This window comes from Eleutherodactylus coqui, chromosome 7 (assembly GCF_035609145.1).
Source record: "Eleutherodactylus coqui strain aEleCoq1 chromosome 7, aEleCoq1.hap1, whole genome shotgun sequence".
Taxonomy (NCBI): Eukaryota; Metazoa; Chordata; class Amphibia; order Anura; family Eleutherodactylidae; genus Eleutherodactylus; species Eleutherodactylus coqui.
This window is the reverse complement of record NC_089843.1, coordinates 209,261,355-209,279,361: the sequence shown is the minus strand read 5'-3', so window position 1 is coordinate 209,279,361 and position 18,007 is coordinate 209,261,355.

Below are 18,007 nucleotides of genomic sequence, written 5' to 3'. Positions count from 1 at the left end.
ATTCCATGATTATTGACAAATGCTGAGCTATGAGGAGTCCACAAAGTTAAAAAAAAAACTTTTTGTGCCCTGTTAACCCTCATTTTATGCATGATTTTTTTGCGGTGATTTTTCTAATACCATCCGTATTGAAAAAAATGACCAAATATGGGATTGTCAAGGCAACTGTTAGGTGGATTCACAGCTGGCTAAGTGATCGAACTCAAAGAGTGGTCATAAGTGGTAGTCAGATAATGAAGCACATGAGCTATGGTGAATAATAACTGAGCCTAAGGCCTTAGTCACACGGGCGTTTTTTCGCGCGATTTGCGGATCGCATGACGGATGCACATCCGCAAATCGCGTGACCGGGGCCAAAAAAAAAAAAAATCACACGAAAAATCTGCTCCTAGCCGCGTTTCATTAGAAACGGGCTGGAGCTGTCCAGCGCATTGAATTCAATAGAGCCGGCAATACAGCGCTGAGCCAATCAGGGGCAAGTCTGACTCACACCCCCTTCACACCCACTGCAGGCCGGCCGCTCTGAACTCCGTCTGCCGGGACAAGGTGAGTATATATATATTTTTAATTTTTACACATTTCTGGATGAATTGCAGGGAAGGGCTTATATATTTAAGCCCTTCCCGACAATTCATCCCGCGCTCGCCGGCAGCCCATTGCTTTCAATGGAGCTGGCTGTATTGCCGGCTCCATTGAATTCAATGGGCAAATATCGTTCTTCTCTGCCACAGCTATTACAGCTGTGGCAGAGAAGAATGATTTGTCTTCTATATGTTCTCAATGGGGTCGGCGCTGCTGCCGCCAGCCCCATTGAGCGCATATAGAGAAGAGAACAGGAATCGCAGATTGCAGATAGGTGCGATCTGCGATTTCTGTTCTATAATTTATCGGACGAGCGCATAAAAAGCGCTCATGTGTCCGATACCATTGCAAAGCAATGGTTTTTAAAAAAAAATCGCCGGACGCATGCGCAAATCGCGCGAAAAAACGCCCGTCTGACTAAGGCCTTAGCCTAGCTTTTCCTATGTCCTCCCCTAATCTATCCCTGAAGCCGGCCCTAAAATGAAACATTATTGTCGGTGAATATTTCTAACAATATTCATAAAGTAAACCCTACCTGAAACAGTAACTCTAACAAACAATAAGAGAACACTAATGGCCCTTTTACATGGTACAACAGTTGGTTAAACAACTGCACAAGCGCTGACAGCACCGCTAAAGTCGTGCAGAGTGATTAGACTGACAGACTTCACCACTGGATCGCTGGCTTCTCGTTGAGTGCTTCATCTTCTATGTGAAAGTCAGCGATAAAAACCTGTGAACCAATAGTGAGCGATTTTTTTTTTTGCATTTACGTTTCACGATTATCACTCAAATTAATTTGTTTGAATGAATTTTAATCGATAATCGCCTCATTTAAATGGCACACAAAACCCAAAGACAAGAAAGCCAAACTAAGGAATCAAGTAAACAGCAAACTACAAGGATTAGAAGCAAGGACTGTAATAAAAATACCCACATAAATAAAAGTATAGCTAAACTGGTTACAAGAAGCTAAAGCATACAAGAAACACTGGATTTATATGCACCTAGCTGACACTATAATCAGCAGCACAATGCAGAAGCCAGGAATATTTAAAGAAAGGCTAACCAATCAGGAAGGCCTCTCGAAATGAGCATGAGGTTCAGCAGTGAGGCCAGCTGACCCACTGTAATGGATTAGCTGTGTGATAGTTGCACAGCAACTGCCCAACAAAAAAATAGATAGGAGATGAATAAACACAACATTCCAGCTGCTCATAACTGTCTTGTTTGTTACATTTCCTGGAGTTAATTTGATTTGTAAAACTCTCAGGCAACCCTTTTAATTTTAAAGATCAACAGTTGAACCTTACCGATGTGCTAGATCAAACTAGAACAAACTGTTATAGAAAAAGAAAGATTCACTTAATATTCCTCTCCCGCCCAATATTAATGATTTTTACATTTAATCTTCTTTTAGCATAACCTAAAGCTTAAGACCTTAGTGGTGCCACGTTGTTTACTCATTTTTCAATAAAAAATTGAAACATATTTGATACTTGTTTTTTTATCCATCTCTCACTAAATGCTAAAATATGTGTAATGAACACAAAAATAAAATAATTTACCAGAAAAAAAAATCACCAACTGCTCTTTTTGATTTGATAAAGCTAAGTCACATAGGAAGAATACAAATTAACCTTTCTAGCATGTTATCTTTTAGGATGAGAGAGACCAAATCGATGAAAATGCAGTAGCCTCCAATGCTTTCCCAACCCCAGTAATGACTATATACAGAAGGTCATAAGACCTTGTAGAGAAGAGATTGAGGTCATATTGGAGGTAACACCAGAATACAGACAAGCCTACCGTAAGTCTATTTTTATGCTACAATTTACTTGAGCCACGGCTATAAATGTTAATGGTGGAGGTTTACAAAAATGGACTTTTTACTAGCAGCTTTTGAAAACAATACAAAGTTGGATAAACTGTTGAGGTTAGCCAAGGTGTAATTATAAAGCAACCTCTTTCACTAACTGCTAATATCTAAATAACATTAATCTACAATGACATAGCAAAAAAAGAAAAGGTTTATAGGAAATCAAGGCAGTCAACCTGCACGACTGTTTATCAGATATGCCGGGAAACTGCTTTCGCCTGGAAAGAACACATTTGCTGATAAAGCAGAAAGAACATTAAAACCACACAAACTGCAAAATAGGTAGTTTTATACTAGTAGTAGGGAAAAATATGATAAATAATCAACTTTAATAGCTGACAAGACTTATTATGTCACCATTAGAGATGAGCGAGCACCAAAATGCTCGGGTGCTCGTTACTCGGGACGAAATGATCGCGATGCTCGAGGGTTCGTTTCGAGTAACGAACCCCATTGAAGTCAATGGGCGACTTGAGCATTTTTGTATTTCGCCGATGCTCGCTAAGGTTTTCATTTGTGAAAATCTGGGCAATTCAAGAAAGTGATGGGAACGACACAGCAACGGATAGGGCAGGCGAGGGGCTACATGTTGGGCTGCATCTCAAGTTCACAGGTCCCACTATTAAGCCACAATAGCGGCAAGAGTGGGCCCCCCCCTCCCAACAACTTTTACTTCTGAAAAGCCATCATTAGCAATGCATACCTTAGCTAAGCACCACACTACCTCCAACAAAGCACAATCACTGCCTGCATGACACTCCGCTGCCACTTCTCCTGGGTTACATGCTGCCCAACTCCCCCCCCCCCCCTCCGCACGACGCAGTGTCCACAGCGCACACCAAATTGTCCCTGCGCAGCCTTCAGCTGCCCTCATGCCACACCACCCTCATGTCTATTTATAAGTGCGTCTGCCATGAGGAGGAACCGCAGGCACACACTGCAGAGGGTTGGCACGGCTAGGCAGCGACCCTCTTTAAAAGGGGCGGGGCGATAGCCCACAATGCTGTACAGAAGCAATGAGAAATATAATCCTGTGCCACCGCCATCAGGAGCTGCACACGTGGGCATAGCAATGGGGAACCTATGTGCCACACACTATTCATTCTGTCAAGGTGTCTGCATGCCCCAGTCAGACCACGGTTTTTTATAAATAGTCACAGGCAGGTACAACTCCGCAATTGGAATTCTGTATGCACCCACAGCATGGGTGGCTCCCTGAAACCCACCCGCTGTACATAAATGTATCCCATTGCAGTGCCCATCACAGCTGAGGTAACGTCCGATTAAATGCAGGTGGGCTTCGGCCAAAACTGCATGCCCCAGTCACACTGGGGTTCTTTAGAAGTGGACACATGCAGTTACAACTCCCTGTGGACCGACAGCATGGGTGGGTGCCAGGAAGCCACCGGCGGTACATAAATATATCCCATTGCATTGCCCAGCACAGCTGATGTAACGTCAGCTTTAATGCAGGTGGGCAAAAAATTAATTGGATTACACTGTAGGCGAGGGCCCCAAAAAATTGGTGTACCAACAGTACTAATGTACGTCAGAAAAATTGCCCCTGCCCAACCAAGAGGGCAGGTGAAACCCATTAATCGCTTTGGTTAATGTGGCTTAATTGGTAACTAGGCCAGGAGGCAGCCCAGTTAAAATAAAAATTGGTTGAGGTGAAAGTTTCAACGCTTTAATGATCATTGAAACGTATAAAAATTGTTTACAAAAATTATATGACTGAGCCTTGTGGGCCTAAGAAAAATTGCCCGTTCGGCGTGATTATGTGAGGTTTCAGGAGGAGGAGCAGGAGGAGGAGGATGAATATTATACACAGATTGATGAAGCTAAAAGGTCCACGTTTTTGATGGTGATAGAGAACAATGCTTCCATCCGCGGGTGCAGCCTACGTATTGTTTAGGTATCGCTGCTGTCCGCTGATGGAGAAGAGAAGTCTGGTGAAATCCAGGCTTTGTTCATCTTGATGAGTGTAAGCTATCGGCACTGTCGGTTGACAGGCGGGTACGCTTATCTGTGATGATTCCCCCAGCCACACTAAACACCCTCTCTGACAAGACGCTAGCCGCAGGACAAGCAAGCACCTCCAGGGCATACAGCGCGAGTTCAGGCCACGTGTCCAGCTTCGACACCCAGTAGTTGTAGGGGGCAGAGGCGTCACGGAGGACGGTCGTGCGATCGGCTACGTACTCCCTCACCATCCTTTTACAGTGCTCCCGCCGACTCAGCCTTGACTGGGGAGCGGTGACACAGTCTTGCTGGGGAGCCAGAAAGCTGTCAAAGGCCTTAAAGAGTGTTCCCCTGCCTGTGCTGTACATGCTGCCTGATCTCTGCGCCTCCCCTGCTACCTGGCCCTCGGAACTGTGCCTTCGGCCACTAGCTCTGTCGGATGGGAATTTTACCATCAGTTTGTCCGCCAGGGTCCTGTGGTATAGCATCACTCTCGAACCCCTTTCCTCTTCGGGTATGAGAGTGGAAAGGTTCTCCTTATACCGTGGGTCGAGCAGTGTGTACACCCAGTAATCCGTAGTGGCCAGAATGCGTGTAACGCGAGGGTCACGAGAAAGGCATCCTAACATGAAGTCAGCCATGTGTGCCAGGGTACCTGTACGCAACACATGGCTGTCCTCACTAGGAAGATCACTTTCAGGATCCTCCTTCTCCTCCTCAGGCCATACACGCTGAAAGGATGACAGGCAAGCAGCATGGGTACCCTCAGCAGCGGGCCAAGCTGTCTCTTCCCCCTCCTCCTCATCCTCCTCATGCTCCTCCTCCTCCTCAACACGCTGAGATATAGACATGAGGGTGCTCTGACTATCCAGCGACATACTGTCTTCCCCCGCCTCTGTTTCCGAGCGCAAAGCGTCTGCCTTTATGCTTTGCAGGTAATTTCTCAAAAGGCATAGCAGAGGAATGGTGACGCTAATGATTGCAGCATTGCCGCTCACCATCTGGGTAGACTCCTCAAAGTTTCCAAAGACCTGGCAGATGTCTGCCAACCAGGCCCACTCTTCTGTAAAGAATTGAGGAGGCTGACTCCCACTGTGCCGCCCATGTTGGAGTTGGTATTCCACTATAGCTCTATGCTGCTCATAGAGCCTGGCCAACGTGTGGAGCATAGAGTTCCACCGTGTGGGCACGTCGCACAGCAGTCGGTGCACTGGCAGATGAAACCGATGTTGCAGGGTGCGCAGGGTGGCAGCGTCCGTGTGGGACTTGCGGAAATGTGCGAAGAGCCAGCGCACCTTTCCGAGCAGGTCTGACAAGCGTGGGTAGCTTTTCAGAAAGCGCTGAACCACCAAATTAAAGACGTGGGCCAGGCATGGCACGTGCGTGAGGCTGCCGAGCTGCAGGGCCGCCACCAGGTTACGGCCGTTGTCACACACGACCATGCCCGGTTGGAGGCTCAGCGGCAAAAGCCAGCGGTCGGTCTGCTCTGTCAGACCCTGCAGCAGTTCGTGGGCCGTGTGCCTCTTCTCTCCTAAGCTGAGTAGTTTCAGCACGGCCTGCTGCCGCTTGCCCACCGCTGTGCTGCCACGCCGCGCGACACCGACTGCTGGCGACGTGCTGCTGCTGACACATCTTGATTGCGAGACAGAGGTTGCGTAGGAGGAGGAGGAGGAGGGTGGTTTAGTGGAGGAAGCATACACCGCCGCAGATACCACCACCGAGCTGGGGCCCGCAATTCTGGGGGTGGGTAGGACGTGAGCGGTCCCAGGCTCTGACTCTGTCCCAGCCTCCACTAAATTCACCCAATGTGCCGTCAGGGAGATATAGTGGCCCTGCCCGCCTGTGCTTGTCCACGTGTCCGTTGTTAAGTGGACCTTGGCAGTTGGTGAGGGCGCGTACAATGTTGCGGGAGACGTGGTCGTGCAGGGCTGGGACGGCACATCGGGAAAAGTAGTGGCGACTGGGAACTGAGTAGCGCGGGGCCACCGCCGCCATCATGCCTTTGAAAGCCTCCAGACAGATAAATTTGGCTATGTGCACGTTTAACGCTTGAGCGTGCGGGTGCGTGGCGGCGTACTTGCGCTTGCGCTCCAACACTTGCTCTAGCGACGGCTGGACGGTGCGCTGAGAGACATTGGTGGATGGGGCCGAGCACAGCGGAGGTGAGGGTGTGGGTGCAGGCCAGGAGACGGTAGTGCCTGTGTCCTGAGAGGGGGGTTGGATCTCAGTGGCAGGTTGGGGCACAGGGGGAGAGGCAGCGGTACAAACCGGAGGCGGTGAACGGCCTTCGTCCCACCTTGTGGGGTGCTTGGCCATCATATGTCTGCGCATGCTGGTGGTGGTGAGGCTGGTGGTGGTGGCTCCCCGGCTGATCTTGGCGCGAAAAAGGTTGCACACCACTGTTCGTCGGTCGTCTGCACTCTCAGTGAAAAACTGCCAGACCTTAGAGCACCTCGGCCTCTGCAGGGTGGCATGGCGCGAGGGGGCGCTTTGGGAAACAGTTGGTGGATTATTCGGTCTGGCCCTGCCTCTACCCCTGGCCACCGCACTGCCTCTTCCAACCTGCCCTGCTGCTGCACTTGCCTCCCCCTCTGAAGACCTGTCCTCAGTAGGCGTAGCAAACCAGGTGGGGTCAGTCACCTCATCGTCCTGCTGCTCTTCCTTCGAATCCTCTGTGCGCTCCTCCCTCGGACTTACTCCAATTACTACTACCTGAGTGATAAGACAACTGTGTCTCATCGTCATCATCCTCCTCACCCACTGAAAGCTCTTGAGACAGTTGCCGGAAGTCCCCGGCCTCATCCCCTGGACCCCGGGAACTTTCCAAAGGTTGGGCATCGGTCACAACAAACTCCTCCGGTGGGAGAGGAACCATTGCTGGCCACTCTGGGCAGGGGCCCGGGAACAGTTCCTGGGAGTCTGCCTGCTCCTCAGAATGTGTCATTGTAATGGAGTGAGGAGGCTGGGAGGAAGGAGGAGCAGCAGCCAGAGGATTCAGAGTTGCAGCAGTGGACGGCGCAGAACTCTGGGTGGTCGATAGATTGCTGGATGCACTTTCTGCCATCCACGACAGGACCTGCTCACACTGCTTATTTTCTAAAAAAGGTCTACCGCGTGGACCCATTAATTGTGAGATGAATGTGGGGATGCCAGAAACGTGCCTCTCTCCTAATCCCGCAGCAGGCGGCTGCGATACACCTGGATCAGGAGCTCGGCCTGTGCCCACACCCTGACTTTGGCCTCCGCGTCCTCGGCCACGTCCATGTCCTCTAGGCCTACCCCTACCCCTCAGCATGGTGTATTACCAGTAGTGCAGAAACAGAACGCCGTAATTAAATGTGCCGCTTATTGGCCTGTGGTTGGAGGCTGACTTCGCTTACGGAACGCACAGCAGGGACAGGAAAGAATTTTGCGCAAGCCTGCTGTAACACTTAGCTGGCTGCATATGAATTAGGACAACTACCCCCAGCAGAGACCCAGTACACTTGTGGACAGGAATACAGCGGTGATGTAAGAGGCAACACAGAGGCAGGAAAGAATTTTGCGCACGCCTGCTGTAACACAGCTGGCTGCGTATGAATTAGGACAACTACCCCCAGCAGAGACCCAGTACACTTGTGGACAGGAATACAGCGGTGATGTAAGAGGCAACACAGAGACAGGAAAGAATTTTGCGCAAGCCTGCTGTAACACTTAGCTGGCTGCGTATGAATTAGGACAACTACCCTCAGCAGAGACCAGTACACTTGTGGACAGGAATACAGCGGTGATGTAAGAGGCAACACAGAGGCAGGAAAGAATTTTGCGCAAGCCTGCTGTTATACTTAGCTGGCTGCGTATGAATTAGGACAACTACCCCCAGCAGAGACCCAGTACACTTGTGGACAGGAATACAGCGGTGATGTAAGAGGCAACACAGAGGCAGGATAGAATTTTGCGCAAGCCTGCTGTAACACTTAGCTGGCTGCGTATGAATTAGGACAACTACCCCCAGCAGAGACCAGTACACTTGTGGAAAGGAATACAGCGGTGATGTAAGAGGCAACACAGAGGCTGGAAAGAATTTTGCGCAAGCCTGCTGTATCACTTAGCTGGCTGCGTATGAATTAGGACAACTACCCCCAGCAGAGACCCAGTACACTTGTGGACAGGAATACAGTGGTGATGTAAGAGGCAACACAGAGCCAGGAAAGAATTTTGCGCACGCCTGCTGTAACACTTAGCTGGCTGCGTATGAATTAGGACAACTACCCCCAGCAGAGACCCAGTACACTTGTGGACAGGAATACAGTGGTGATGTAAGAGGCAACACAGAGGCAGGAAAGCATTTTGCGCACGCCTGCTGTTATACTTAGCTGGCTGCGTATGAATTAGGACAACTACCCCCAGCAGAGACCCAGTACACTTGTGGACAGGAATACAGCGGTGATGTAAGAGGCAACACAGAGGCAGGAAAGAATTTTGCACAAGCCTGCTGTAACACTTAGCTGGCTGCGTATGAATTAGGACAACTACCCCCAGCAGAGACCAGTACACTTGTGGACAGGAATACAGCGGTGATGTAAGAGGCAACACAGAGGCAGGAAAGAATTTTGCGCACGCCTGCTGTTATACTTAGCTGGCTGCGTATGAATTAGGACAACTACCCCCAGCAGAGACCCAGTACACTTGTGGACAGGAATACAGCGGTGATGTAAGAGGCAACACAGAGGCAGGATAGAATTTTGCGCAAGCCTGCTGTAACACTTAGCTGGCTGCGTATGAATTAGGACAACTACCCCCAGCAGAGACCAGTACACTTGTGGACAGTAATACAGCGGTGATGTAAGAGGCAACACAGAGCCAGGAAAGAATTTTGCGCAAGCCTGCTGTATCACTTAGCTGGCTGCGTATGAATTAGGACAACTACCCCCAGCAGAGACCCAGTACACTTGTGGACAGGAATACAGTGGTGATGTAAGAGGCAACACAGAGGCAGGAAAGAATTTTGCGCAAGCCTGCTGTAACACTTAGCTGGCTGCGTATGAATTAGGACAACTACCCCCAGCAGAGACCCAGTACACTTGTGGACAGGAATACAGTGGTGATGTAAGAGGCAACACAGAGGCAGGAAAGAATTTTGCGCAAGTCTGCTGTAACACTTAGCTGGCTGCGTATGAATTAGGACAACTACCCCCAGCAGAGACCCAGTACACTTGTGGACAGGAATACAGCGGTGATGTAAGAGGCAACACAGAGGCAGGAAAGAATTTTGCGCAAGCCTGCTGTAACACTTAGCTGGCTGCGTATGAATTAGGACAACTACCCCCAGCAGAGACCCAGTACACTTGTGGACAGGAATACAGCGGTGATGTAAGAGGCAACACAGAGGCAGGAAAGAATTTTGCGCAAGCCTGCTGTAACACTTAGCTGGCTGCGTATGAATTAGGACAACTACCCCCAGCAGAGACGCAGTACACTGAGGACGGTCACAGGCAGCCCAAATAGATTTTTTTTCCCAAATGTTTTTGGAAAGGCCCACTGCCTATATACACTAAATATGTCTTCTGTCCCTGCCTCACTACTACTGGCCCTGGACAATGTAAAATTACCTCAGGACGCAATGCTCTGCACGGCCGATATACAAAAAAAAAAAATGTGCAACACTGCAAAAAGCAGCCTCCACACTACTGCACACGGTTAGATGTGGCCCTAAGAAGGACCGTTGGGGTTCTTGAAGCCTAAAATAACTCCTAACGCTCTTCCTATAGCAGCTCCGGCACCAGCAGCACTGTCCCTGAACTATGTCAGAATGCATCTGTGGCGAGCCGCGGGAGGGGCCGATTTATATACTCGGGTGACACCTGATCTCGCCAGCCACTCACTGCAGGGGGGTGGTATAGGGCTTGAACGTCGCAGGGGGAAGTTGTAATGCCTTCCCTGTCTTTCTATTGGCCAGAAAAGCGCGCTAACTAGAGATGAGCGAACACCAAAATGTTCGGGTGTTCGTTATTCGAAACGAACTTCCCGCGATGTTCGAGGGTTCGTTTCGAATAACGAACCCCATTGAAGTCAATGGGCGACCAGAACATTTTTGTATTTCGCCGATGCTTGCTAAGGTTTTCATGTGTGAAAATCTGGGCAATTCAAGAAAGTGATGGGAACGACACAGCAACGGATAGGGCAGGCGAGGGGCTACATGTTGGGCTGCATCTCAAGTTCACAGGTCCCACTATTAAGCCAGAATACCGGCAAGAGTGGGCCCCCCCCCTCCCAACAACTTTACTTCTGAAAAGCCATCATTAGCATGGCATACCTTTGCTAAGCACCACACTACCTCCAACAAAGCACAATCACCGCCTGCATGACACTCCACTGCCACTTCTACTGGGTTACATGCTGCCCAACCGCCCCCCCCCCCCCTCCCCCCCACAGCGCACACCAAAGTGTTCCTGCGCAGCCTTCAGCTGCCCTCATGCCACACCACCCTCATGTCTATTTATAAGTGCGTCTGCCATGAGGAGGAACCGCAGGCACACACTGCAGAGGGTTGGCACGGCTAGGCAGCGACCCTCTTTAAAAGGGGCGGGGCGATAGCCCACAATGCTGTACAGAAGCAATGAGAAATATAATCCTGTGCCACCGCCATCAGGAGCTGCACACGTGGGCATAGCAATGGGGAACCTATGTGCCACACACTATTCATTCTGTCAAGGTGTCTGCATGCCCCAGTCAGACCACGGTTTTTTATAAATAGTCACAGGCAGGTACAACTCCGCAATTGGAATTCTGTGTGCACCCACAGCATGGGTGGCTCCCTGAAACCCACCCGCTGTACATAAATGTATCCCATTGCAGTGCCCATCACAGCTGAGGTAACGTCCGATTAAATGCAGGTGGGCTTCGGCCAAAACTGCATGCCCCAGTCACACTGGGGTTCTTTAGAAGTGGACACATGCAGTTACAACTCCCTGTGGACCGACAGCATGGGTGGGTGCCAGGAAGCCACCGGCGGTACATAAATATATCCCATTGCATTGCCCAGCACAGCTGATGTAACGTCAGCTTTAATGCAGGTGGGCAAAAAATTAATTGGATTACACTGTAGGCGAGGGCCCCAAAAAATTGGTGTACCAACAGTACTAATGTACGTCAGAAAAATTGCCCCTGCCCAACCAAGAGGGCAGGTGAAACCCATTAATCGCTTTGGTTAATGTGGCTTAATTGGTAACTAGGCCAGGAGGCAGCCCAGTTAAAATAAAAATTGGTTGAGGTGAAAGTTTCAACGCTTTAATGATCATTGAAACGTATAAAAATTGTTTACAAAAATTATATGACTGAGCCTTGTGGGCCTAAGAAAAATTGCCCGTTCGGCGTGATTATGTGAGGTTTCAGGAGGAGGAGCAGGAGGAGGAGGATGAATATTATACACAGATTGATGAAGCTAAAAGGTCCACGTTTTTGATGGTGATAGAGAACAATGCTTCCATCCGCGGGTGCAGCCTACGTATTGTTTAGGTATCGCTGCTGTCCGCTGATGGAGAAGAGAAGTCTGGTGAAATCCAGGCTTTGTTCATCTTGATGAGTGTAAGCTATCGGCACTGTCGGTTGACAGGCGGGTACGCTTATCTGTGATGATTCCCCCAGCCACACTAAACACCCTCTCTGACAAGACGCTAGCCGCAGGACAAGCAAGCACCTCCAGGGCATACAGCGCGAGTTCAGGCCACGTGTCCAGCTTCGACACCCAGTAGTTGTAGGGGGCAGAGGCGTCACGGAGGACGGTCGTGCGATCGGCTACGTACTCCCTCACCATCCTTTTACAGTGCTCCCGCCGACTCAGCCTTGACTGGGGAGCGGTGACACAGTCTTGCTGGGGAGCCAGAAAGCTGTCAAAGGCCTTAAAGAGTGTTCCCCTGCCTGTGCTGTACATGCTGCCTGATCTCTGCGCCTCCCCTGCTACCTGGCCCTCGGAACTGTGCCTTCGGCCACTAGCTCTGTCGGATGGGAATTTTACCATCAGTTTGTCCGCCAGGGTCCTTTGGTATAGCATCACTCTCGAACCCCTTTCCTCTTCGGGTATGAGAGTGGAAAGGTTCTCCTTATACCGTGGGTCGAGCAGTGTGTACACCCAGTAATCCGTAGTGGCCAGAATGCGTGTAACGCGAGGGTCACGAGAAAGGCATCCTAACATGAAGTCAGCCATGTGTGCCAGGGTACCTGTACGCAACACATGGCTGTCCTCACTAGGAAGATCACTTTCAGGATCCTCCTTCTCCTCCTCAGGCCATACACGCTGAAAGGATGACAGGCAAGCAGCATGGGTACCCTCAGCAGCGGGCCAAGCTGTCTCTTCCCCCTCCTCCTCATCCTCCTCATGCTCCTCCTCCTCCTCAACACGCTGAGATATAGACATGAGGGTGCTCTGACTATCCAGCGACATACTGTCTTCCCCCGCCTCTGTTTCCGAGCGCAAAGCGTCTGCCTTTATGCTTTGCAGGTAATTTCTCAAAAGGCATAGCAGAGGAATGGTGACGCTAATGATTGCAGCATTGCCGCTCACCATCTGGGTAGACTCCTCAAAGTTTCCAAAGACCTGGCAGATGTCTGCCAACCAGGCCCACTCTTCTGTAAAGAATTGAGGAGGCTGACTCCCACTGTGCCGCCCATGTTGGAGTTGGTATTCCACTATAGCTCTATGCTGCTCATAGAGCCTGGCCAACGTGTGGAGCATAGAGTTCCACCGTGTGGGCACGTCGCACAGCAGTCGGTGCACTGGCAGATGAAACCGATGTTGCAGGGTGCGCAGGGTGGCAGCGTCCGTGTGGGACTTGCGGAAATGTGCGAAGAGCCAGCGCACCTTTCCGAGCAGGTCTGACAAGCGTGGGTAGCTTTTCAGAAAGCGCTGAACCACCAAATTAAAGACGTGGGCCAGGCATGGCACGTGCGTGAGGCTGCCGAGCTGCAGGGCCGCCACCAGGTTACGGCCGTTGTCACACACGACCATGCCCGGTTGGAGGCTCAGCGGCAAAAGCCAGCGGTCGGTCTGCTCTGTCAGACCCTGCAGCAGTTCGTGGGCCGTGTGCCTCTTCTCTCCTAAGCTGAGTAGTTTCAGCACGGCCTGCTGCCGCTTGCCCACCGCTGTGCTGCCACGCCGCGCGACACCGACTGCTGGCGACGTGCTGCTGCTGACACATCTTGATTGCGAGACAGAGGTTGCGTAGGAGGAGGAGGAGGAGGGTGGTTTAGTGGAGGAAGCATACACCGCCGCAGATACCACCACCGAGCTGGGGCCCGCAATTCTGGGGGTGGGTAGGACGTGAGCGGTCCCAGGCTCTGACTCTGTCCCAGCCTCCACTAAATTCACCCAATGTGCCGTCAGGGAGATATAGTGGCCCTGCCCGCCTGTGCTTGTCCACGTGTCCGTTGTTAAGTGGACCTTGGCAGTTGGTGAGGGCGCGTACAATGTTGCGGGAGACGTGGTCGTGCAGGGCTGGGACGGCACATCGGGAAAAGTAGTGGCGACTGGGAACTGAGTAGCGCGGGGCCACCGCCGCCATCATGCCTTTGAAAGCCTCCAGACAGATAAATTTGGCTATGTGCACGTTTAACGCTTGAGCGTGCGGGTGCGTGGCGGCGTACTTGCGCTTGCGCTCCAACACTTGCTCTAGCGACGGCTGGACGGTGCGCTGAGAGACATTGGTGGATGGGGCCGAGCACAGCGGAGGTGAGGGTGTGGGTGCAGGCCAGGAGACGGTAGTGCCTGTGTCCTGAGAGGGGGGTTGGATCTCAGTGGCAGGTTGGGGCACAGGGGGAGAGGCAGCGGTACAAACCGGAGGCGGTGAACGGCCTTCGTCCCACCTTGTGGGGTGCTTGGCCATCATATGTCTGCGCATGCTGGTGGTGGTGAGGCTGGTGGTGGTGGCTCCCCGGCTGATCTTGGCGCGAAAAAGGTTGCACACCACTGTTCGTCGGTCGTCTGCACTCTCAGTGAAAAACTGCCAGACCTTAGAGCACCTCGGCCTCTGCAGGGTGGCATGGCGCGAGGGGGCGCTTTGGGAAACAGTTGGTGGATTATTCGGTCTGGCCCTGCCTCTACCCCTGGCCACCGCACTGCCTCTTCCAACCTGCCCTGCTGCTGCACTTGCCTCCCCCTCTGAAGACCTGTCCTCAGTAGGCGTAGCAAACCAGGTGGGGTCAGTCACCTCATCGTCCTGCTGCTCTTCCTTCGAATCCTCTGTGCGCTCCTCCCTCGGACTTACTCCAATTACTACTACCTGAGTGATAAGACAACTGTGTCTCATCGTCATCATCCTCCTCACCCACTGAAAGCTCTTGAGACAGTTGCCGGAAGTCCCCGGCCTCATCCCCTGGACCCCGGGAACTTTCCAAAGGTTGGGCATCGGTCACAACAAACTCCTCCGGTGGGAGAGGAACCATTGCTGGCCACTCTGGGCAGGGGCCCGGGAACAGTTCCTGGGAGTCTGCCTGCTCCTCAGAATGTGTCATTGTAATGGAGTGAGGAGGCTGGGAGGAAGGAGGAGCAGCAGCCAGAGGATTCAGAGTTGCAGCAGTGGACGGCGCAGAACTCTGGGTGGTCGATAGATTGCTGGATGCACTTTCTGCCATCCACGACAGGACCTGCTCACACTGCTTATTTTCTAAAAAAGGTCTACCGCGTGGACCCATTAATTGTGAGATGAATGTGGGGATGCCAGAAACGTGCCTCTCTCCTAATCCCGCAGCAGGCGGCTGCGATACACCTGGATCAGGAGCTCGGCCTGTGCCCACACCCTGACTTTGGCCTCCGCGTCCTCGGCCACGTCCATGTCCTCTAGGCCTACCCCTACCCCTCAGCATGGTGTATTACCAGTAGTGCAGAAACAGAACGCCGTAATTAAATGTGCCGCTTATTGGCCTGTGGTTGGAGGCTGACTTCGCTTACGGAACGCACAGCAGGGACAGGAAAGAATTTTGCGCAAGCCTGCTGTAACACTTAGCTGGCTGCATATGAATTAGGACAACTACCCCCAGCAGAGACCCAGTACACTTGTGGACAGGAATACAGCGGTGATGTAAGAGGCAACACAGAGGCAGGAAAGAATTTTGCGCAAGCCTGCTGTAACACAGCTGGCTGCGTATGAATTAGGACAACTACCCCCAGCAGAGACCCAGTACACTTGTGGACAGGAATACAGCGGTGATGTAAGAGGCAACACAGAGACAGGAAAGAATTTTGCGCAAGCCTGCTGTAACACTTAGCTGGCTGCGTATGAATTAGGACAACTACCCTCAGCAGAGACCAGTACACTTGTGGACAGGAATACAGCGGTGATGTAAGAGGCAACACAGAGGCAGGAAAGAATTTTGCGCAAGCCTGCTGTTATACTTAGCTGGCTGCGTATGAATTAGGACAACTACCCCCAGCAGAGACCCAGTACACTTGTGGACAGGAATACAGCGGTGATGTAAGAGGCAACACAGAGGCAGGATAGAATTTTGCGCAAGCCTGCTGTAACACTTAGCTGGCTGCGTATGAATTAGGACAACTACCCCCAGCAGAGACCAGTACACTTGTGGAAAGGAATACAGCGGTGATGTAAGAGGCAACACAGAGGCAGGAAAGAATTTTGCGCAAGCCTGCTGTATCACTTAGCTGGCTGCGTATGAATTAGGACAACTACCCCCAGCAGAGACCCAGTACACTTGTGGACAGGAATACAGTGGTGATGTAAGAGGCAACACAGAGCCAGGAAAGAATTTTGCGCACGCCTGCTGTAACACTTAGCTGGCTGCGTATGAATTAGGACAACTACCCCCAGCAGAGACCCAGTACACTTGTGGACAGGAATACAGTGGTGATGTAAGAGGCAACACAGAGGCAGGAAAGCATTTTGCGCACGCCTGCTGTTATACTTAGCTGGCTGCGTATGAATTAGGACAACTACCCCCAGCAGAGACCCAGTACACTTGTGGACAGGAATACAGCGGTGATGTAAGAGGCAACACAGAGGCAGGAAAGAATTTTGCACAAGCCTGCTGTAACACTTAGCTGGCTGCGTATGAATTAGGACAACTACCCCCAGCAGAGACCAGTACACTTGTGGACAGGAATACAGCGGTGATGTAAGAGGCAACACAGAGGCAGGAAAGAATTTTGCGCACGCCTGCTGTTATACTTAGCTGGCTGCGTATGAATTAGGACAACTACCCCCAGCAGAGACCCAGTACACTTGTGGACAGGAATACAGCGGTGATGTAAGAGGCAACACAGAGGCAGGATAGAATTTTGTGCAAGCCTGCTGTAACACTTAGCTGGCTGCGTATGAATTAGGACAACTACCCCCAGCAGAGACCAGTACACTTGTGGACAGTAATACAGCGGTGATGTAAGAGGCAACACAGAGCCAGGAAAGAATTTTGCGCAAGCCTGCTGTATCACTTAGCTGGCTGCGTATGAATTAGGACAACTACCCCCAGCAGAGACCCAGTACACTTGTGGACAGGAATACAGTGGTGATGTAAGAGGCAACACAGAGGCAGGAAAGAATTTTGCGCAAGCCTGCTGTAACACTTAGCTGGCTGCGTATGAATTAGGACAACTACCCCCAGCAGAGACCCAGTACACTTGTGGACAGGAATACAGTGGTGATGTAAGAGGCAACACAGAGGCAGGAAAGAATTTTGCGCAAGTCTGCTGTAACACTTAGCTGGCTGCGTATGAATTAGGACAACTACCCCCAGCAGAGACCCAGTACACTTGTGGACAGGAATACAGCGGTGATGTAAGAGGCAACACAGAGGCAGGAAAGAATTTTGCGCAAGCCTGCTGTAACACTTAGCTGGCTGCGTATGAATTAGGACAACTACCCCCAGCAGAGACCCAGTACACTTGTGGACAGGAATACAGCGGTGATGTAAGAGGCAACACAGAGGCAGGAAAGAATTTTGCGCAAGCCTGCTGTAACACTTAGCTGGCTGCGTATGAATTAGGACAACTACCCCCAGCAGAGACGCAGTACACTGAGGACGGTCACAGGCAGCCCAAATAGATTTTTTTTCCCAAATGTTTTTGGAAAGGCCCACTGCCTATATACACTAAATATGTCTTCTGTCCCTGCCTCACTACTACTGGCCCTGGACAATGTAAAATTACCTCAGGACGCAATGCTCTGCACGGCCGATATACAAAAAAAAAAAATGTGCAACACTGCAAAAAGCAGCCTCCACACTACTGCACACGGTTAGATGTGGCCCTAAGAAGGACCGTTGGGGTTCTTGAAGCCTAAAATAACTCCTAACGCTCTTCCTATAGCAGCTCCGGCACCAGCAGCACTGTCCCTGAACTATGTCAGAATGCATCTGTGGCGAGCCGCGGGAGGGGCCGATTTATATACTCGGGTGACACCTGATCTCGCCAGCCACTCACTGCAGGGGGGTGGTATAGGGCTTGAACGTCGCAGGGGGAAGTTGTAATGCCTTCCCTGTCTTTCTATTGGCCAGAAAAGCGCGCTAACTAGAGATGAGCGAACACCAAAATGTTCGGGTGTTCGTTATTCGAAACGAACTTCCCGCGATGTTCGAGGGTTCGTTTCGAATAACGAA